We start from the raw sequence: 22,493 nt of genomic DNA on the forward strand, positions 1-22,493 counted from the left end.
TCCTTGACCTCTCCAGACCCTCTGAATTTCAGAAGCCTTTTTTTATGTATTGTGGTATTTTATTTAATGCGAAACTGTTGTGGACCCCTTTTGGGGTATGTCAGTGTTGTTCTCCTGATGGATTCTAAACCCATGAGAGTGTGAGCGATGTCTCAGACACGGCTCAGTCTCCGACGGCTCCCAGCACCCTTTCCCATGGCTGCCCTGCTTCACATCCGTGTTGGGTCACTTTGACATCTCTCGTCCCTTACAGCGGCCGGTGGTGGGCCCCGGGAGCAAGGCTGTGGGATGCCGCCCACCCTCCGGGAGCCGCTCTGCTAAGGTGCCCTGACCCCCCCCCCACCAGCGCTCAGCACCACCATAATCGCTTGTTAGATTAGTTTTCCATCCTTCGTGGGAATCATTTTTCTTCATACGTTCCTGTTTTTAAAGTTTGAATAAAATGGAGACTTGGCCATACACCAGGGAGGTTTAGGAGAGAAATGAGCAGTGGGGCCTCCCCAGCCAAACCTGGCTGCAAACTGCAGGAATACAAATGGCTTGTATCGGAATGGGCGGGACTCCTGGGGGACAGGCCGCCATTGCTGCTTTAGAGCAGGGCCTGGGCCTCCATGGGGAGTCTGAGTATTAGCGGGCCCGGGGCCCCTCCGCTGGGCTCCCTGCCCCGTGTGACCTGAGGGTGAGCTGTGCATCCACAGTCAGAAAGGGCCACCCCCGTGTCAGACGGCCTCTCGCTGACGGGCACAAGCTGGGGACTGGGTGGGCAGCTCAGGACATGCCTCGAACAGATCTTTGCGAATAATGGTAACAAGCACTGAAACCGAACGAGATGAACCATATTAACACACAGCATGGAGAGCTGACGTCGTGAAGTAAACAAGCAGGTACAGTTGGTACAGTTCTAACGATCCTTAACTGCTAGGGTTTCTAGGTCCTTCGTGGCCTGGACTGTGGTTCTAGGCCAGTGTCACCGAGTCTCCAGGTGTCTGTGGAAGAACTGCTGGGCTGGTGAGACCGTGAAGGACAGTGGGGGGGACATACGCAGTCAATGTTCTGTTTCTTCCCTTTCCTGGATGATGAAGAGTGATACCCACATCCGTTTCTCACAAGCTCGGGTTGCTTCTCATGCCACTGGCTGGAAACTGCCTCCTTTGGCTCAGCCCCAGCCAGCTACTGGCAGCGGCAGCTGAGGGGCACAGCCCGCCCACGGCCTGGGCACTGAGAGCCAGGGGGCAGGGTCTGAAATTAGTCTGCTGTTTCCACGCTCTTGGCTCTGGGGACCTGTGGGAGTGTAAGGGGACAGGTTCCCTGTGACGCCATCCTGGGTGGCTGATTGCCGTGCTGGGCCTGGTTTCTGTTTGTCACTTTCTCACTGAAGTCAAGGCCTGACTCTGAATGTAGGCCCCGATTGGAGAGGCCCCCACAAACCTATCAGCGCAAAGTCGTACCTACATTTTCGTATCACTCAAGTACCTCAGAAGACACGCACATCTCTGCCTTCTGGACACCAGCGGTCCCTGGTCTTCTGTGGCATCACACTTAGACTGTTGGGCTATAAGACCCATTGCAGCAGCTCCCTGCAGAGGCATGGAAACCACGGATAGTTCTCACCTTGCCGGCTGTGACACCTGGAACCCTAGTGGGAGGAGCTGCTCTGGGGAGATGTGTAGGCTGCCAAAGGGACAGGGACAGGAACGAAACACAGCCTGGTGTGCAGGAGCCCAGGACGGGGCAGGGGCTGGGGCTGTCTTCCCCTAGAGAGGATGTACTTTCCATGTGCACACAGGTGCTGTTTTCTTCAATTAGTAAATAATTTAAAAAAATTTTATGATATGTTGAGTGAGAGAGAGAGAGAGAGAGAGAGAGAGTGAGAGTGAGCAAGTGGGGGAGGGGCAGAGAGAGAGGGAGACACAGAATCTGAAGCAGGCTCCAGGCTCAAACTCATGGACCGTGAGATCATGACCTGAGCCCAAGTCAGACGCTCAGTCAACAGCTACCCAGGCGCCCCCTTCAATTAGTAAATATTTATTGACTTCTTTTATATGCAAAGTGTTGCCTTCATCCACTGTAGAAGATGGTTTGTGAATGTACCTAATGGTACTCTCAGTGCACCTGAGGTGCTAAGAAATGTTAAATCTGTAGGTATGTATATGAAAACATAATTTTCTACTCCAGAATATAAAAAGATACCTGAGTGTTATTGAATTCAGTGAGGGACAGCCTCCCTGCTGGGGCCCAGAGTGGTTTGTAGGGCAGAATTGGGAAGAGTTCAGTGGATGGAGGCAGGTAGGAGGACATTGACCTTGTTAACTGCGGTCTGTGTAGGGTGGATGGGGGTGGGGAGAGACTGGTGGCAAGGAAGCCAGTGGTGGTGGTGGTGAGGATGATGATTTTTCCAATTATTGAGCAGCCCTTAGGTACTAGATACAGTACATATATGATTTCTGTCTTACTTGATAACCTACCAAGTGAGTCACCTAACCAATGAAGAAATTCAGGCTTATCTGTGTTGAATAGCTCACCCAGAGTCATAGGGCTTATAGAATGGCAGAACGGACATTTGAACTCAGCACAGCCTTCTTTCAAGGCCCAGGTTGAAGTAGAGGGGTTTCTATTATGAGTTTGGGAATCAAATTCAAAGAGTTCTCATCAAATTGAAAGGAAGTGTCAAATGGGAGACATGACTGGAAGAATCAGTAAAGCTTGAGAACTGACCAGGTTTGAAGGGCAAAGGACACAGAGAGGGAAAAGCGATGACTCCATTTTGTCGTTTGGGATGTTGGCCGAAAGTCAGTACAGCCACCGGCCACCAGAAGGAGGTGATCATGAGGGGCTGAGGTAGAAGGGTACTGAGATGAGTTTTGGAAATGTGGCCATCAGATAGGGACAGACATGCCAGGTAGCCATTGTCAGTCAGATCCTCAGACTCACATTCTAGACAAGCCGTAAGGATGGATGAGCACTAACAGGAAAAAGAAAGTGTCTTCTGTTGGGGAGATCCTGGAGGAGGTAGAACTCGGGATGGCAGTAGAAGTAGCTGTCAGAGCAGTGGGGAAAGGAGTAAACACGGTGTCATGGTGCACACGGCAGAAACCAGCAGGGGAGCTGGTTCCGAGTGAGTTATCAAGACTGCTGTATGTGTCAGAGAAGTCGAGATTAATGCCCTGCGTGAACTTGGGGAGGCTCAGTTCAACCCACTACACATTCACTAGGGAGCTTTTAGACACCTGGCCTTACATTTGGTGCAGGGGATAGAGAAAGGCAAGTCCCTGCTCTTGAAAGGCTTAGGAGACCTTCTTGACGTAGATTTGAGTTGAAATGTGTCTTTTCCATTTAGCCCAAGATTGGTGTTCTCTGAGCTTATGTCTCCTTGTATGTAGAATGGGCATAGTAACCCCTATCCCCAGGAAGGGGGCTGTGGATTGTTCTGGGAATCAGAACTGATGCATGTGCAACACTCACACGGTACTTGGAGCTTAGTGGTGCTTGCTTAGAACCCATAATGGCAAGAGAATGAAGGGCAGTTTCTGGGGGTCTTCCAGCCAGACTCAGCGAAGCCTGCCTTCCCTGGGAGTGGCATCTTTCCCTCTGTGGTTTGGGCTGTTTAGTCAATCATGCCTGATGTCTGCTCCCTCATGTGGCTTTTCAGTACCAACAAGAATCTCTTATTTCTAGAACTTCCCGTCCTTTAATGTGTTTTTTTGGCCCAGATGTTCTGACACATCAGCTCTCTTTCATTTTTCTTCTCCCAGCTCTCTTTCATTTTTCTTCTCCCAGTTCAGACAGAAACCCGAGCCCCCTTCTGTTGGTTGGTAGTGTTGTCACTTGCCACACCATGGGGAAAACATGGCAGATGACAGGGTCCCTAGAAGGCTCCGAATCTTAAGATAGCACAGATGAGCTGGACGTACCATGGGCTGTGGGGACTGGTCCCTTATCCTCTGGGGGCCTGGGGGCTGCAGGGCTCTGTGTGTATCTGCCTGAAGGCCTTGCTACATATCTGCTGCCTGTCTGCCCCCTCTCTAGGGACTGGGGCTGGAAAAGTGGTAGGGAATACGGCCCTCTGTGTGTTAGGCACTCTTGGGAGACTGGGGAGTTGATGCCATATTGTAGGGCTCCCAGAGAAATACATGTATGACTTAGAAGGTGGAGGAAATGGTGGGGGGCAGACATCAAAGCAGGGACACGAAACCCCACCAAGATGTGGCCTGTGAGGCTATCATAGACCGTGCTGCCCAGATACTGCCTCCTTCCTTGGCTCCTTCTGGTGGGCAGCTCTGCCCTATGTGCTGGGCACCAGTCTCCCCTGGGTCTCTATCCAGGACACTGAGATTCTTGTGTCAGGCTGGGAGGGGCTTCTGGGGTCACCTGTCCCCCACCTTCCTTCTGGTTGGACAGTTGCCTCTCTTTGCCCAGATGGTTGGAGGAATGTAAACCATAGTGTCTTGGTTTCACAGAGTAGCTTTGGGCAAGGAGGTCAGTATGGATCAGAAGGGTGCTTACATCCAGGGCAAAGGGCTTGCCCACTGTGCGTGGTCCCCCTCTTCTATCTGGCTGGATATCCCTAGCTCCCAAGAAGGCCAACCGGGATGTGTAGGCTCTCAGTAGAGTTAACCCTTTGGCCAGGCATGTGGGGGCACCTTCCCGTCCCCTGGTATGGATGACCCAATCATGGTAAGGGCCCTGCCTCAACCCCCTAATGAGTCAGAGAAGCATTCTTTTCCATCCCGATTGACCAGCTCCAGTCTGGGTATCTCCCCAGCTCAACCTCAAGAGTGTTGAGTTTGGTCAACTGGCACAAGAAGTCCCCCTATTAATAGATTCACGGGAAGTCCTCTGATGTGGCACTGAATACATGGCCTTGTTTGAAATGAGCCCAAGTCAACATCTACCAGCCATGCAGGAAGAGCCACTGGTCTACCCAGGCTCCTTGCATGCTGTCATGACACGTTGGAGGCAGGGCTACGGGTGTGACTGGGGGTCCCCACAACTGCACCCCTGTGTTCCCGTTTGCTTTGGACTATTTCTTTTTGGACCTTTGCTCCCTCTTGCTTTGTGCCTCATCCCCTTCCTCCTCTCAGTTACAGTGTGGATGGCTCTGGGGACTGGATTCTTCAGTGCTGCACATGCCAGAAATGGGCCTCGGCGGAGAAAAAGGCTGGGAGTCTGTCAAGTGTCCCTGAGTTCCTCTAAGGCAGGTTTTCTCACCCTCAGGACCACTGGCAATTTGGGATGTATAGCTGGGTGGGGGTGGGGTGGGGAAGGGGTGACCATCTTGCACACTGTAGCTTGTTAGCAGCACCCCTGGCATGTACCCCCAGGTACCAGAAGCGTCCCCCACCCCTCAGTTGTGACACCCAAAAATGCCTCCAGGCATTGTCTAATATCCCCTGATGGGCAGAATTGCCCCCATTGAGTACTATTGTTCTAGAAACAGCAGCAGCAGCAGCAGCAGCAGCAGCAGCACGTACAGGAGGTACAGAGGCCTCTGGAACCTTCCCCAGGTTTCTCTTCAACTGGGAGTTCCCGGGACAATACCCGCTGGGGGTGATGGAGGGCATGTCCTAGAATTCTCACCACATCCCTGGGCCCAGCTTGCTTCACTTTCATTTCTGTGACTGTTCTTTCAGCCAGAAACCCTATCACTTTTGACATCGTTCTGATGCTCGCTGAGTCCCTGTTGTCCCAGACCAGCTGGTCTGCAGCCTCCCTGAGCTTCGTGTCAGCTTGACTCGGGGGAGCGGTGGCGGATAGAGCAGGGGACATCCTGGGCTGGTATCCTGGCTCTGCCTCTCCCTGGCAGTGTGACTCAGGGCACTTGATGTATAATGTCAGCGCTGTGTCCTGGTGGTATGATAGCCAGAGACCCTGAAATGCCTGGATCCTGCCTGTGGCACTCCTGAGGGAGAGACACCCCGAGACCGTAGCAGATGGAGACAAAATACAGTGTGTCTTGTTATATCAGTTATGTCCCAGCAAGTTCTTGTGCTAAATATCAGTGATCAAAGCCATTGTTCCAAAGGAAGAAAAGGATTAAATTTCAAGAGTTTTATGCTTGCAATAACAAAGTAATTTCTCTCTGTACGAATGTCATTAATACAGTGTTTTTAATGGCTACAAGATATATTTTGGTAATATTTTCAGGCCCTTGTCATCATAATCCATAGACAAGAAAGGACAAGACTGCAATAAGATGTTGGGGTGGGAGCCTCAGTGCAGCTCCATTCACAGCCATGGCCGACAGAAGAGTGGGGCGCCATGTTGGTGGCAGAGCCCCAAGCAGAGTGGTGCCGTGTTATGGGAGCTGCGGCTTCTCCCAGGCTGGCTTCCCGCAGGAATCTCACATGGCCACCATCTGTGTGACAGTGGTTGTGCTTCCTTTTAATCATTCCTGTTATACCCAATTCACAGTGTAAAGATCTATGTTGTGAGTAAATTCCAGAAAATACTTCATGTGGATCAATGCCTAATGACTCGCAGTACAGAGTTCTGATGGCACTCAAGTGTGTGACACAGCTTGGCCTTGAGGCCCATGTGGAGCCTCTGACCTCTCCAAGCCCAGAGCAGTGACCAACACTCTCACGTGGCTGCAGAGGATATGGGGGACCCCATGGGGTGGCGGAAACATTCAGGCGGATGGAGGCTTTCAGAGTGGTACCTCTGCTCGCCAACAAATGTGGTCCAGTTGGCATCTGGGATTCTAACCAGTTAGATTAGTGACTCCCGATGGCTGTAAAATGAAGACGATGCTGATATCACAGGCTCAGGGTGTGGATCCAATGGCCTCACGCGTGTACCAGTGTAGCGTTCTCACCGTCACACACTGGGTCTCAAGCCTCAGGAGGCCCGGAGTCCACATGTGCCTCTTGTTTCCCCAAACCAGCACTGCCCGCACGTGGCAGAATCTGCTGCCCCCGCGGGGTTTCCAGCAGTGCCTTTGGTCTCCCATGTAATTGACTGTGAGCATTGGAAATAGTTGTGGTTTTTAATACAGTGATATTTCCTCTTCAGAGACTCCCGCCCCTAGTCCAGTTTCAACAACTACGAGCTTGGTCCCAAGACGTGGTTCTTGTTTCTTCCTTGTCTAATGGAGAGAGTGTTTGCATTTGCACAGGGTTTTAATGGGCTGCAAGCTGTTGGCTCGGAGAGGGATTCTTGGTTCAGAGCCAGGGAGACTTGAAGTGTTTGGGGAAGCCTGTGAGTGCTGCAGAGAGGGGCTCCTTCTCGGCTGAGCACGTGACCAGCGTCAGCCTGGGCAGGTGGTGCTCCCGTTCACCTGACAGGCAGGAGGCGCTCATCTGGTGGGACGGGCACTGCTGGAGAGCTCTGTTCCCTGTCTGGTCAAAGGCCCCCAGACCAGGAAACCTTGTCCTTGAGTATCGGGGGCAGCAGTTTCAGATCAAGCCAGCTACTGTAAAGGGAGGCCCTTTCTAAAAATCATTCCAGAAACAGCGGGGGGAGCTCTCCATTCGGCTGCCAACCAGTGGTCCAGACCATAGAATTCTCAAGATGGAAATCGTTTCCAGAGATTTTGTCTTTCAGGCAAGACCACACCTGCGCCACCCCAGAAAGACGAGTCTGTTCTATTTTGAACTGCTCTGGAGAGGAGACTTTATAACCGTCCTTGGAAACAGAATCTATTTTTAATGAAGTCGTGCTTTGCCCTCTTGCCCAAACCCCTTTAGCGGAGGTTTGTGGACCTTTCTGGTGGTGAAGATCATTGTGAAGATGTCTTTCCCTCAGCGAATTTCCTCTCTGCTAAATTGTTTCAACCCCAGTACTTTTGAGGAGCAGCCAGTATAGTTTGGGCTTTCCACATGTCTCCCCCACAAGTATTCTGCCAGCAGAAGAGTGTGAACATGTGCATACATGCACACACGTACACACCCATGTGTACATGCAGCCTTTGGGGTAGCCCAAAATGGCCTACCAACGTCTCAGAATTTCCTTGAGGTCTGATATTTCTGTAAACTTCGTGGAAATGTGGCATTCTGTTCCAAAATATAAGTGATTGTTTTATTATGTATTTTTTTAATGTTTATTTTTGAAAGAGAGAGAGAGGGAGAGAGAAAGAATGGGGGAGGGTCAGAGAGAGAGGGAGACACAGAATCTGAAGCAGGCTGCAGGCTCTGAGCTGTCAGCACAGAGCCTGATGCAGGGCTCAAACTCACGAATCACGAAATCATGACCTGAGCCGTAGTCAGACGCTTAACTGACTGAGCCACCCAGGCGCCCCCTGATCATTTTATTTTTAAAACAATGCTTTAAATTACATAACATCAGGACAAAATTCACATATACATATCCCCCTTATAAAAAAATTCCTTGAAGAAATTGATAGCTTGGGAAGATACCACATACTTTTTCTAGGATGTCTGGTGCCCTTGATGCACTGCTAAAAATCCTAGATAGATAAGCCAGGTAGTGGCCAACTTGACTTCCGGAGCAGGTAGATCTGAGTTTGAAATCTGCTTTCATCAGGCCTAGCAGCTTAACTGTAAGCAGATTATATCAGCTTTTTGGTTAAAATGACTGGAGAGGATTTCCTCCCTGGCATAGGTACATTCATTCGACAATCATTGCACGGGCTCTGTTACAGGGACTGGGAATAGATGTGAAAAAGATCCACAAGACTGTCCCACAAAGGGAGGCATTTCTATTCCAGGTGAGAGGAACAGACAATAAACAAGTAAGCAAATAAGAGCAATTCAGACTATACTAACTGCTTCAAGAAAAATGCAACAGGGCCACGCACTAGTGATGTGTACGTATGTGCATGCCCATGTGAGCTCACCCCGAGATGGGGTGGCCCAGGGAGGCCTCGTTAGGGAGGTGGCGTTTGGAGTAAGATTAAGCCAGCTTTGCAGATTCGATGAAGTCCATGGCACGTGGTAGGGCCTTCGGAGCCGGTAATTGCCTCTCTTTCAGGAATCTAAGGAATACTGTTTAAACACGGGGAGGTAGAGTTTGTAAGTTGTTAGAAATGACTAACGTGTAGCCGGGGAATTTAGGTGGAGTTTGGAAAGGATACAGTCAGTGTTTGTTCACATCCCTGATTGTCACACCCCATCCAGAGACACCTGCTCAGTGGCACTCCGGAAGAAGCAGAGGGCTTTTCTTGTCACATTCATACCTGGTACATCTTTTTCTTTGGTGGAGAAGCCTATGTTTTCTTTTTTTCCCCATTTTTTTTCTTAATGATCATTTATTTATTTTGAGTGAGAGAGATTGAGGGAGCATGCACACGCCTGTGCGTGGGAGAGGGGCAGAGAGAATCCCAAGCAGGTTGCTGCAGGGCTTGAACTCACAAACCATGAGATGGTGACCTGAGCCGAAATCGAGAGTTGGACGCTTAACAACTGAGCCACCCAGGTGCCCCAAGAAGCCCAAGTATCCTGCTCACCTGTTGCCATCACCTGCTCCCATGGAGCATGTAAACAAGATCTTCACCGTCTTAATAAAATAGTATCAGGTTTGAGTTGTACCATATTGAATATAGGGGAAGAACAGATATAATTACTGTCTCCTTAAAGAGCCATTATATTGGGTGAGACAGCTGTCTTTTAAAAGAGACCAGCTTCTTTTCTGAAGTATTTTTCTTGTACATACATAAATCATAACAACCAGGGGCGCCTGGGAGGCTCAGTCGGTTGAGTGTTTTGACTTTGGCTCAGGTCATGATCTTGCAGTTCGTGGGCTCCAGCCCTGCATTGGGCTCTAGGCTGACAGCTCAGAGCCTGGAGCCTGTCTTTGGATTCTGTCTCTCCCTCTCTCTCTGTCCCTCCCCTGCTCTCCCTGTCTCTCTTAAAAAGTAAATAAAAACATAAAAAAATAAATTATAACAACCAAAGCCTAAACCAACAATTGTGTAGGACTTTATGGTTTACAAAGTCCTTTGGTACCTGGGATTTGGGTCTTAAAATAGCATTCTTGAGAATTAAGCTTCTCTCTCCCCGTGGGAGAGAGAAGAATCTGAAGTTTTCAGCCCAATGGTTACTGGGGTCAAATCGTAGCTCTGAGCCTCATTAGTAGTTTTTCTCTAAAATTAAAACAGCATTTTACAAACTGAGGGCCCATGGCCTCCTGGAGTCTTGGATATGTTAGATTGTTATTATTATTATTAGTTTTAGTTTTAGGATATTGATTTTGATGATAACCTAAAAATATTAATGTGTCTATTCTGGATAATCTAAATGACAATTCATTAACTGAGTAACTCCATTTTGGTGAGAAGAGATTCTTACATTTTTGAATCCATAGAAAAATGAGGAATTTGATGGGGTGCCTGGGTGGCTTAGTTGGCTAAACGTCTGACTTGAGCTCAGGTCATGATCTCACGGTTTATGGGTTCGAGCCTATTGTCAGGCTCTGTGCTGACAGCTCAGAGCCTGGAGCCTTCTTCAGATTCTATGTCTCCCTCTCTCTGCTCCTTCTTTACTGGCACTCTGTCTTTCTCCCTTTCAAAACATTAAACAAAGTTTTTTTTTTTATGGGGAAACTGAGATACCATATGGGGTCCCAGTCTTCAAAGGCCCCGTCCCGTAGAGGTCAGGACATGGCCACCTTCCGCTGTCTTGCACGGGCTCTGTCTCTTGTGACAGCTCACACTAGCTCATTGCCAGCAAGTGTGGTAGTACATGGTAGTGAGCTATTTTTGTTAAGCAGCATTTAAAAGTGTCCAGCTTGCAACAACATAATGGGTTGGTGGCTTAAAACAAGTTCAGTTTTCAAAAGGAAAAATAACTCAAATTATGGTCCATTGTGCTCAAATTTGCATTAACGACCTATCAAATTAAATTAATATTCTTTTTTTAATGTTTATTTTTGAGAGAGAGAGAGAGAGAGAGAGAGAGAGAGAGAGAGAGGCAGGCAATGTGAGCAGGGGAAGGGCAAAGAGAGAGATGGAGACACAGACTTTGAATCAGGTTCCAGGCTCTGAGTTGTCAGCACAGAGCCTGACGTGGGGCTTGAACCCACTAACCGTGAGATCATGACCTGAGCCGGAGTCAGACGCTTACCCGACTGAACCACCCAGATGGCCTTTTAAATTAATATTCTTAATTTGAAATTTTTTTTTTTTTTTGATTTTCAGGTCTGTACTCACTCCCTTTGCAAATCAGCATAAAACATTTATACCTGGTTTTGTCTCACAACTTGAGGTATAGGACACCTAAAAACAGAAATTATAAGCGTGCCCGAAATGCTGTGGGTACTTAGAGGACAGAGGCACCGTCCTTGCCTGGGGAGTTCAGGCAGTCTGCAGAGAGGGTGTAACCTTCAGGAGGCCTTGAAGAACGAGGAGGAATTTCTCAGGTGAAGTAGGTTGGGGTGAAGGAGGGCCTTCGAGGCCAGTGACATGAGTGATAGGAGCCAGAGAGCAGGGTAAAGGCTTGGTGTGGCTGAGTGAGAAGTTAAGAATAGGAGTGCTGGCAGGGGGTTGCGGGGACCAAAAAGGAAAGGACCGTGTCAGCTGGGCCAGCGGCTGGATTGAGTCCTGAAAGTGGAAGGGAGCTCAGAGAGGTCCGTGAACACGGGACTTGGATGATGTGCTTTTTTAAAGAATGTGATTCTGGAAATGGTGTGAGAGGGGCTATTGGATGGACAGAGACCAGCTAAGAGCAAATGGGAGTAAGGCCTTGACCCAAGTATAGGTTGTGAGGACAGAGAAAAAGGGACCGAATCCAGAGATGGTACTGTGGTAAACCTTTCTGAGTGGCGTGCCTGGTTGGAGGAAGGGAATAACGGGCGGTCCCACATCTGGATGAACCAAAAGATGGAGTAGGTATTTGGGTCTTGGTTACATGACATACTGAGTACGGAAAGCCCATGCATCTGCCTCGTAGATATGTCCAGTCAGTTACTGGGAATGTAAATCTGGAGCTTGGGAGTCTCTTAATAAGGGAGATGTCAATGTGAAGATTATTGCTGATGCTACAGTATTTCTCTGTAAGAAGCATTGGATAGGATTGGAAGGCCAATGATGGACCCTTAATGCCCAAGGAGCAAACAGAAGAGCCATATGGACAGAAGAGCCCGGACAGTATGGTCCTGGAGTCAAGAAGAGAGAAAGTATCAACAAAGCAGGAGACAGGCAGGGGATCAAATACTGAGTGCATGACTTTGAAGGGAGGGGAGAACCGTCATGTGGATTGTCAGCTTCTTGCCATTAAGGTACATGGAACATTTAGGCGTCAGAGACCAGCCAAGTGGCTGAACAGACATGACATATGCTGCTAGACAGAGGAAGTGTTTGACATTTAACAAAGCAAATGGGCAGAAAACCAAGCAGTTGGTACATTTGTCATTCATTAGTCCGCCCATCAGATATTTCCTGAGAGCCTGCCGGGTGACAGACTCTATATGAGGCACTGTTAGAGAGTGTAGATGGAACACAAAGATAAAGAAGACATAATCCCTGCCTTGGGGAGCTCCCAGTGTTGTTGGGGAGATGGTTGTGTACACAGATAATTCTAGGGCCAGGTGGTAAGTGCTATGGAGAGACGTGTGTAATGGCCCTGGAGCATGAGAGAGAGACCATTGGACCTGGATATGAGTCTTCAAAACTTGGACCTGGTTGGAGTTGAGGAGGAATTCACAGGCAGAGGATAAGGGGAGAAGGGAGAGAACATTGAGCCACAGCCCAGCAGGGCGAAGGCAGGTGGGAAGAAAGGGCACATCCTACTTTATGCATGGTGTGGACGTTGGGGGTCAGCGGGAGAGCAGTGGTAGCATTCAAGCCATAAGGGAAGGGTGAGCACAGGTGACGAAAGGCCTGGCGTGCCATGGCAAGGAATAAGTTTGCATCTCATCTTTGGGAGAGTGAGAATTCAAGAGACGTTGGTAGGCAACAGAGTAACACAGTAGGGCTAGATTTCAAGAAAATAGCCTTGATGGCATGGGCTGAGTGGGCAAAGGAAAAACTGTAGCACCCCATCTCAGTCCATTTGCAGCATCGTTCATCAGCAAAATAATCATAGAACACCTACTGCGTGCTCCGCTCTGCACTGGATGCTGATATATTCCAAGAAAATGCTTTGGAATCGCCTGCCTTCTGGCTGTCAACCAGATCACCAGGCAGAATGCTCTGCTGGAAAGCTGCTGACCCCCAAGTCAACCTCTGGGCCCAGAAGCCGGCACTCTTTATTGAGTGCATTACTCATTATTTTGACTGCCCTGGTTGGCTTGGGTTGTAGATAGGCAAACGCTGTTGAGAGCATGAGGCCAAACGGACCAGCCACCAAACAAAAGAACACACACAGGCACTGTGCACAGACATCTGCTTCCGTTTCCCGGGTAACTGTGCGGCAAGACGGGGCAGACTCCAGTACCCAGCCCATACTCTGTATTACTTTCTGGTTATAACTGAGGAGAATTTCTGTGTGGCTGGTGATGAAAGAGTCAGGTCAGTTTCATAAAGGAGATTGTTTCCGATGATGCAGATCACATCCAAATATTTACCTCATTCCATCATTTTGGCTGGGCCCTGCCTTTGAAGATCGTGGAAAGGCATCCAGGCCTCTCTCGCACTGCATTTAGGGAAGATCTTCTGCGCTTGCTGTTGGCTGGCAGTGGGGAACCCTGGGCACGACCTGTGAGACTGCCTCCCTGTGCTGTTGTCCTTGAAACGAAATCAGTATGTGGCAAGGAATGTAAGAGCTCTTCCAGGAAAAATCAGAGCCTGTTAGCACTGGAAGGGACCCCGGCTCGCATCAAGCCCAGCCGGCTCATTTTACTGATAGGGAAACTGAGGACCAGAGCCACAGACTGACTTGCCCCAAACCACAAACTGAGTAGCAGCAGACTTGGGACTTGAACACAGGGGCCAGCGCAGGGTTTCCCACGAGTCTTCCCTTCCTTTCCTTTCATCTTTCTGTACTTGCTTTGCTGCTATACTTCTGTTGTTAAAAGTACATTTCAAATGGAGTCTGCTCTGTAACACGGGAATCCTCTATTAGGCGGTTATCGCCTGTGAATATTTTCCTGGCTCATAGGATAAACTCCAAGCTGGCCTCAACTTGAATGGCTGGAGTGAGAGAGGTAGGCCAGAGAGCAGGCAGTTTGAGAGTAATAAAATAATGTGGCCAGAGCATTTGGGATTAAGGAAGTAGCATGAATGGTGGAGGTCCGGGGCCTTGAGGGTCAGCGCTTCCCTGTTTGAGTCTCACCTGGAGGTGTTCATCGGCCAGCGATTCTCCAACTAGAGGATGCATTCAAATCACCAAGGAAGCTTGTTTAAAATTCATCTTCCTGAGCCCCACCCTAGAAGTTCTTATTCACTAGGTTTGGCGTCAGAGTGAAGGATCTGCAAGTGTCAGTAGATATGAGGTTGGTTGTCCCCTAGGTACCTTGTGGGTCACACATAAAGAAATAACACAGGCCAGGAGTAGGAGGGCAAGTGTATGTCTATGTCCCCCAGCATTCAGGCCAGAATGCATACTCAACATCACGTACGTGGGTGGATATGGAAGAGTTTTGATGTGTCTGAGATCATTTACTTAAGCATTCACCAACTAGAAGATGTTAAGAGAGAGCCTTAGGGCCAGGCAGACAGAGCTGGGAGGGGCAGAGCAACCCTAACTCACACCTGCTTAGCTTTGGGGTGACCGCACGTCAACTGGTTTTCCTCTCTACGGCTCATGCTTTAGTGTGGGCTTGGTATTTCTCTTTCCACATATCTCTGTCTCCGCTGACTCCTCCTTTGCTATGGCTTTGTGTAAGTGCAGCCTTAACTGTTCCTGAGACGCATTTGTAGAGCTCATTTAGATATAAATTCCCAAGTGGGGGATTCCGATGCAATGGTCAAGGTGAGCCTGTTTTGGTCCAGTCTCCTCTAACTATAAGGTTCTTACTTTGATCTCGTAGCTGCTGGCCTTGACGTTATGCCTAGAGGTAAGATTAGAGGACATTACAGTGTACTGTGTCAGAGTCAAGATAGGTGTTTGAGATGTAAGTTTGAATTTATGTCTCAGAGAAAACCATGGTGGTGGTCCTTCATTCAGATCTGGTATGAGTTTGGAGCTTTTTTTTTTTTTTTTTTTTTTTTTTTAAATCATAGTACACCTCCTTCCCCGTGCTCCTGCACAGGGTCCCAGGTAAAAAATGTCCCCAACTGAGGTGCCAGATGAATGTTCCTGCTCTCGTTTGCTCTCAGCTCTCCAAAGCTTTGCTCTCTGGGTTCCAACTCCAAGGTGTATTTTTCGTAATGTTTGCTTTGGGGTGTTGACTTGGTTATGTGGCTAAAACCAAACCTACTTTTTCCAGTCTCCTCTCGAATGAGACTTTAGGATTTCAGACTTTGCATGTGACTCGTTTTCTATGAAGAACAGATGCTGGGTTTAATTTTGTAGAAAGAAAATTAGAAACCAGTGAAATCTTACATGATTTCACATTAGTACCGAAACCAAATACGTTGAAAACATTTAGAGCTGTGGTCCTAGTTCCAGATCTACTGTTGGCGATGAGAAATTCTGACAAGGACTACCTTGGTTTATCCTCTGTGCCTCCCAGCCCCCACAATCTGCTCGGAACCCTTCTTCATTGACCTATTTATTTTTATTTATTGAGCAGGCAATATTGTAACCATCACCGAACTTTTTTAAATTACAAGAAAACTTACCCTGGGCCCAGCTCCAGTAACACGTCATATGTTTTCATTTTTCCACGTCCTCTTCCAGGCTTTGTTTATTATATGCCTACAGAATCTTTACATCATTATAATCACAGTATAGTTACAAGTTTGTATTTGGCATTTTTCACTTAATATTATATTACAAAGCTGTTTCCATATTGCTCTGTATTGTTCATGATGGTGTTTCATTGAGTCTATGAAGCCCTAGTTTGTTTGGCCATCGAAGGGGGATTTGTTCATCTCCCTTAAAAAAATTATGATGAAACACGACAACCGCAACTGCTCAGATCGTTGCTTCCCCTGCTCTTCTCTGAGCTCACACGGTGTCCCTGTGAACCTCCTATTCCATCAACCCATTGTTTTAGGGAGGCCTCAGTTCTCTGGTTATGCAGACTGTGGTCGGCCTTTATCTCCACAAATCCTGTAGACCTGGACTCCCCTAAACCCGAGGCTTCTGCCAAGTCTGGACCAGTCTGGGCATCCCAGTGTCTGCTTTCTGTCCTCCAATTCCTGTGCCAAAGGCAGACCCAGTTTATGTCACATTATCTTGGTTACCATGCTTTATATTATAATGTTTGTAACCCTTTAGATATTATTTAGAGTTCTTCACTGCAAGCAACGGAAGCAGGTGGGCATTGAGGTATGCCGAAGAGCAAAAGAAATGGTTTCAGAGCATAAACAGTGGGGTCAGGATGAAGGACCTGAAGCCATTTGTGGTCTCTTGGCCCCTTTACTCGCTATTCAGATTTCAGGGAGGGAGCGTCCCATTCGCCCACATTGCTTACCTTGGCTTCAGCTGGTAGGGCCCCTGAACACATTCCCACCACACTTCATTCAGTGTGGAGGGGTGATTTCCTAAAGGATCCAGGGAAAGGGGAATGACTGCCAGGCTGCCCTACACACACGTCTTACTGTTGATACACATTTACGCAAAAATCGTTGCCTAATATTAACTTCCGTACAACTGATCCCAAAATGTAGTTAGTTATGGCATCCAGCTCCAAACCTAAAACCATTGGGGAGATTTCAGCTCTCCCTCTGGCTCGGCTACCTCCTCTTCTTTTTCATGGCTCAAGTTGAGTTCAATAGGAAAGTAGCTTCCCTGACTCTCTCACTTCTCGGAATGCCCTTCCCTTTCTCTGCTCCCTGGCTCATGCCCCAGTCTGGACTATTTAGAGAGGCACCATAATATCAAATAGTCGCTTCTAAGGGAGGAAGGGGATATTAAAAGGTTTGGGGGATTTTATCCAAAATACACATTTCTCCCATGACTTCTGCCTCACTTCAGGCAGGATACATCGTAATCTCTGGGGGAAGGGGCATAGCATGGCTTGTGTACTTTGAAAAGCTTCTCTTTTAATTCTGTTATCTTACCCCGACTCCCATCCTGCCCGTGTCCTTTGGAACCTCCAGTGGCATGCAGCAAGAACCAGTTTGGTTTGGGGGTTAGATATGCTTCTTACACATTATAAAACTTTTGACTGCCAGGCCGCTTGGGTGGCTCAGTCCATTGAGTGGCCAGCCCTTGATTTCGGTTCAGGTCACAGATCTCATGGTTTGTGGGATTGAGGCCCATGTAAGGCTCTACGCTGGTGGCACGGGGCGGGCTTGGGATTCTTCCCTGCCCTCTGCCCCTCCCTGGCTTTCTCTCTCTCTCTCAAAATAAAGAAACAAACATTAAAAAAAAACAATTAAAAATAAAATATAATTGTGATAGGTATTGCAAAGTTCCCTCCAAAGTTGCCCTGATTTAGTGTCGCATGCAGTGAAGATTATTACCATATCATACCAGTCTTGTCAGACTCTACTCCTTGCCAGTCTCACAGGTATAAATGGGAATTCTGTTGTTTTATTCTGTTGTTGCTGTTGTTTGATTATACGTGATGTTAAACAGCTTTCACATACTGTATTTATTTCTCTGTTGTGTTGGTCAGCCTGAATTGCTCTAACAAAATACCACTGACAAGTGGGCTTGAACACCAGGGATTTAGGTCTCTCAGTTCTGGAGACTAGGAAATCCAGGATCAAGATTTGGTTGCCCAGGAAGGCTCTCTTTCAGGCTTGCAGATACTGGCTTCTCACTATGTCCTCATGTGGCCGAGAGAGACAGAGAGAGAGAGTCCTGGTCTTTCTTACTCTTCTCATAAGGACAGGAGCCCTATCATGGAGTGTCACCCACATGACATCATCTAAACCTAATTACCTCCCAAGGCCTCGCTTCCAAATATAATCACCTTGCGGGTAGGACTTCAACATTTGAAGTTTGAGAGGGATGCATTCAGTCCATGATGACTGTGAACCACACGCTCATGCCCTTTGTCCCTATTTCCATTGGGTTGTTCATGTTTTTCTTACTGATTGGTTAGTAATCTTTGTGAGGAAAAGACAGCAGTTTAGGGTGTATTTTAGAAGCGCCTCAGTCTTAACATGCCATGTATATGCTGGGGAAGGAGCAATGTGCTGGCCGGTTACGAGGCTTCACGTTTCGACTCTTTCTTTGTTCTGGTCTCTCATCATGATTTGGTCTTTGGTTTTGATGCTTGTCCCTGACTAACTAAGGTCCTGTTAGTTTGTTATGATTTTAGGGATATTGTGTCTCAGGACACTTGAAAGCTTTCCCATCTTGCATCATAGAAACCTCCTTGACTATGGGAAAACAAGGAGGAAGGGGGTCCCTGGGAGGGCTGGGGAGGAATGGGCGGAGGAGCGGAGTTTGATGCTGTCAGGGGGCCCACATCCAAAGCCCCCTTCCCTTTATTTTTTTTTTCTCTGTTCTTCCTTTCTTCCTTTCTTTCTCTTTCTTTGTTTTCCTCCCTCCCTTTCTTCCTTCCTTTTGTTTTTCTGTGTCTTTTTCCTTTGTTTCTGGCTGCGTACTATAAAAATACAATTTTGGAGTATGTGGTTGGATTCCCACCATGGGGACTGAGATGGAATTTCAAGTCGCTCACCATAATTCAACTATAAATCAGAGAATTCTTATGAATAGAATAGGATGGAATGTGGTTTCGTGTTTTCTTCCCCCAGGGACCCTGCCCAATTTGGCAATGGGAAGCTAAATTAAGGGTGGGATTAGTTCTAGGAAGTGGCTTTTTAGTACAGCTGCATGTGCAATTGCGATGGTAGTGACAGTGCCTTCCTTATCCGTGTTAATGAGAACTCAGGAGGCCGTGGATCACCGAAATCCCCCAATGTGCCAGACACACAACGTCTGCCTTTGTTTGTTTACTGCAGTTATCCTTCTAGAACTATCAAAGCGGATTTATTTCTACTCATTTTACCCTTCTATTTTCCACCAAAAGCAGGCAGGGAGGCAACATGCTGCAGGGGGGTTGGGGGAAGGACCCTGGAATAGGAGTGAGCAAAACTCGGTCTCAGTCCTGTCTGTGCCCTTTACCAGCCTGACACTGGGCAAGCCATGCAGGCTCTAGCGGCCTCAGTTCTTTCCTGTAGAGGGCACAAAATAACACCAGCCTGTCGGGGTGGCCGAGGGGCCCTGTAAAGTGTAACATGGCGCTAGTGGTGCCTAGGCCATAGAGCCTGTCCCTACCTGAAGGCTTTGCACAATGCCAGACCCAGAAAAGGTGCTCAGCAAATGCCTGTCCACTTTCCTTCCTTGTCCTCAAAGTAATTAACACTGTATTTGTTTCCTTGGGCTGTTGTCACAAATCACCACAAACCACAGAAATTTATTCCTCACAATTCTGGAGGCCAGAAGCTCAATATCAAGGTGTTGCCGGGTTCCCACTCCTTCCAGTCCTATCAGTTACGGGGGAAAACCCCTTCCTGCTTCTTTCAGCGTGTGGTGGCTCCCTGCATTCCTGCTCACGGCTCTCTCTCTCCAGTCTGCCTCGATGGCCACATGGCCTTCTCCTCTCTGCGTTTTCTCTTCTGTATCATATGAGAACACTTGTCATTGGGTTTAGGGCCCGCCTAGAAGATCCAGGATGTTCTCATCTCAATCAGTATTATAGAAGGAGCCTTTTTCCAAATAAGGCCATATTCACAAGTTCTGCCGGGCTAGGGCACGGACATGCCACCATTCCACCCACTACACACACTTCAGGGGTTACTTTATGTATCAAGACTGTGGCCTAATTAAGTACATTTTTCCCCCCAAACACCTGAGTGAATCCATGATCAGTTTGATATTAAAAATCAAGACATGTAAGAGAGGAGGAGAAAGCTCGTGTTTTTTCATTTTGCTCTGTATTTATTTCTCTCCTGGGTCCCCAGTTCAGTACGATGAGTTGAATGTATTCACTATTCACATGCCCATTCACCCCGCTGCTGCTCATGACCCGGCCGCGCAGAACTGCAGCCCTCCTGTCACAGAACCTTCTGTCTTGCCCTTGCTCTGACCCCATCTCCCACTGGCTCAACCCCATGTTCCTTTCAACCTCTTGCCTTGGCTCTCTGAACATGGCGCCCCAAGGCTGGCTGGCTGGCATCCGGCTCTGGGCTTCACTCTCCGGTTAGATGCTTATTTGCTCCCTGGGTTCCTTCCACTCCATCTCATCCCATTGTTGCTCCCTGAACCTTCCAGGAACCCAACTTAAGCTGTAGACGTCAGCCATAGACCACTCTGCACTGGAATGTAGTTGAAGGAAAATGGCCTCAATTAAATAAGCCCCAAGGCTTTGGGGTGACTGATGACCTGAGGACAAAGACTCTAACCAAGGGCTAAGCCCTCTCTGTTAGTGACTGCAGTGCCCGCCACAGCAGTGACAAGGCTTCCTGAGCACTCGCCTCAGGCACATCAAATGGGCTTCCTCCTCAAGTCCTCACAGGCCCCCTCTCGGGTCCCCCTAGCTCCACCTGTCATTTCCATGTGGCGGGAAGGAGCTCGGTCTTCTGGGATTTGCTCTGCACAAAGGCGAGGACGGTCTCTGGACCTTCTCACCGCTCAGGGGTACTGTGGGGACAGAGGAAGAACACAACCATAAAAGTCTTTGAGCTTTGGGCCAAAGAATGCTGCCAAAAACCAAGATCTAAAAAAACAAAAAACGAGTTAATCACGGCTTTTTGCACTTCAGATGAAAGCGTGAGGTTCACTGAAACATTCATGTTCTAAAGAAAGTGTGGTCAGTGCTGTGGCAACATGACCTGGGCAGGTCACATCTCTGAGCCTTAGTTGGGAAGCCACACCTCTGAGAGGTGAGAATGGTAGTAACAGGGGCCGCCGTGAGGCCCAAACACATGTGTTACCTGGTCCTGAGTGGGCACCTGACTATTACAGCTATTACTGTGATTCCTTCCCTGCGGCCTTCTTCTTCTCTTTTTAGTGTGTGTGTGTGTTTTTAATGTTTATTTATTTTTGAGAGAGAGAGAGAGAGAGAGAGAGAGAGAGAGTCTGAACATGAGCTGGGAGGGCCAGAGAGAGGGAGAGAGGGAGACACAGAATCGGAAGCAGGCTCCAGGCTCTGACCTCTCAGCACAGAGCTGGACGGGGCTGGAACCCATGAACTGTGAGATCATGACCTGAGCCGAAGTCGGACGCTAACCCACTAAGCCACCCAGGCGCCCCTTCTTAATTTTTTTAAAATTAATTATTTTTGAGGGGGGGGAGAAAGAGAGTGAGAGCAAGCTGGGAAGAGGGGCAGCGGGAGACAGAATCCTAAACTGGGCGTGGAGCCTGACACAGGGCTGGATCCCGTGACCCTGGCATCATGACCTGAGCCCAAATCAAGAGTCCGATGCTAAACCCGACGGAGCCAATCGCTCTCCCCTCCCCACCCCACCAGGGAAGCCAGTCCCCCCCAGAAGGGTCCCCCAATCTTGTACTAGCTGCAGAGTGCTCTTCTGCTGGGCCCAGGCCATTTGTGTGGAGCAGGGGTGCTTTCCTCCTGGTCTGCAGGGCCTAGCTCAGCGTGGCGGATAGTGAGCCTGCATAATGAAGGAACCCTGTGTCCCTACCCTGAGTGCCACGCCTGGCATAGTTCTCTGTGAAAGGATGGATTAAATGAATAGGAGTGTAGAATTACCTTCTGGTTAGAACTTTGAAACTTTCTGACATTTCTGACTCCTTCTGATTTACTATGGAAGCAGGAAAATGATCATTTTATGGTTACTAACAAATTTAGTGCCAGGCTCCCTGCTACCTACATGGATGACCTGACTTAAATCTCCTTACATCCTTGTGAGGTAGGTACCTCCCTTCTGTAGAACACAGTGAGACCCAGAGAGGTTCAGAAACTTCTAGTCACACTGCTAAAAGTGCTGGCAGGGATGTGACCCTAGGCACCCGGCTCTAGGGCACGGCCTCTAATTGGCGGTGTCCCCAGTACCCGGACTGCATGGCAACTAAGACAAGCAGCCTCTCCAGCAGTTGAAGGGAAGTCCGGTTGGAGGTTAAGGGAGATTCTGGAGGGATATGCCTCTCTCACAGAGAGGGCACCACACTGAGCTCTCCAAGGTCATGGCACCGGAAGCAAAGGCCAAGTTATGTGAGCCTTAGGCTCGTTTACATTTGTGTGTCCCTTTCTCTGTTAAAAAAAAAAAAAAGTCCGAGTTATATTTTATGAGTGTATTGGTATACGACGAATATACCCTAGGCTGGATTATATTCATTTCGTTCTTCCGATTTGAAAACCAGCCCTGTGCTTACTAGAGCCTAACGGATAAGGCTTTCGGGTTATCCAGCGCCTCTGGGGGTGAAGCAGGAACAGGTGAGTGTTCGGGTCCCCTAACCGGCCTCTGTCTCCGCAGGTCCCGCAGCGGATGGCGGCGGCCCAGGGCGCTCCCGAAGACAGCGGAGGCGGCGGCGCCCAGGGCGTGTGGGGCGCCTGGGGCCCCTGGTCGGCCTGCTCGCGCAGCTGCAGCGGCGGCGTGATGGAGCAGACGCGGCCCTGCCTGCCCGGCTCGTACC

At 48.7% G+C, this 22,493-nt stretch overlaps 1 long non-coding RNA gene across 1 annotated transcript in view; it reads left to right on the forward strand.

Moving 5' to 3' along the window:
* Positions 1–22,397, forward strand: part of LOC115302617 — a 58,855-nt gene extending 36,458 nt beyond the window's left edge. The window contains exon 3 of the long non-coding RNA XR_003913561.1: positions 22,334–22,397. This is a non-coding gene — a long non-coding RNA (uncharacterized LOC115302617). The remainder of the gene's footprint in view (positions 1–22,333) is intronic.
* Positions 22,398–22,493: the final 96 nt, after the last annotated feature.

The sequence above is a fragment of the Suricata suricatta genome, chromosome 9 (assembly GCF_006229205.1).
Source record: "Suricata suricatta isolate VVHF042 chromosome 9, meerkat_22Aug2017_6uvM2_HiC, whole genome shotgun sequence".
Lineage (NCBI taxonomy): Eukaryota > Metazoa > Chordata > Mammalia > Carnivora > Herpestidae > Suricata > Suricata suricatta.